Genomic DNA, 859 nt, shown 5'->3' with positions numbered 1-859 from the left:
ACATTTCATTTCTGGCATCAGATTGTGGACTTAGCTCTGCAGAGCTCTGGTTTCCTTAGATGAAAGCAGTCAGAAGGTGGGATGAGGGCTGGCTTAAAAATTTGCTAAAACTCAGGATTCATGTCCTGTGGTGAAAGGGAATGAACTCCTTGCCTATCCTGAACTCCGTCAAATATTGGGGGTTCAGTGGATGAGTCAGAGGTGACTTAGCCACCCATAAAGAGGAAGCCTCAAGATTGAAGGGGATAAGGGGAGCCTCAAGATTGAAGTGGCTGAACTGTTCATAGCCCAAGAGTTCATGCATATTTTTCATACAGATTTTGGCTGCAAGTAACCTAAAACCCAAATAACAGTGACTTAGTCAAAAGGAAAATTATTATCTCACATATTGAAAATTCTAAAGTAGTTCCCAGAATTTAATTGGTTAATTGATCGATTGGTTAATTCATGGATTTAACAAAGTCATCAAGGACCTAGTTCTTTCCATTATTCTGTTTGCTATTTTCTGCTTGTTGATTTATCCTCTTAGGCTGAGTCCCCTCTTGGTCTCAGGAAGGGCTCAGATATTCCAGGCTGCAAATGTGGACAACAACCAGAGGCAGAAAAAACCCAGTTTTCTTGCTTTTAAGCGTAAGATACAGTCATCCAGACAGTGTGGTACTGGCGCAAAAATAGAAATATAGATTATTGGAACAGGATAGAAAGCCCAGAGATAAACCCACACACATATGGTCACCTTATCCTTGATAAAGGAGGCAAGGATATACAATGGAGAAAAGACAGCCTCTTCAATAAGTGGTGCTGGGAAAACTGGACAGCTACATGTAAAAGAATGAAATTAGAGCACTCTCTAACACCA

The sequence above is a fragment of the Balaenoptera acutorostrata genome, chromosome 1, assembly GCF_949987535.1.
Source record: "Balaenoptera acutorostrata chromosome 1, mBalAcu1.1, whole genome shotgun sequence".
In the NCBI taxonomy this organism is placed as follows: Eukaryota; Metazoa; Chordata; class Mammalia; order Artiodactyla; family Balaenopteridae; genus Balaenoptera; species Balaenoptera acutorostrata.
The sequence above is the reverse complement of the archived record's forward strand: the minus strand, read 5'-3'. Positions refer to the sequence as shown.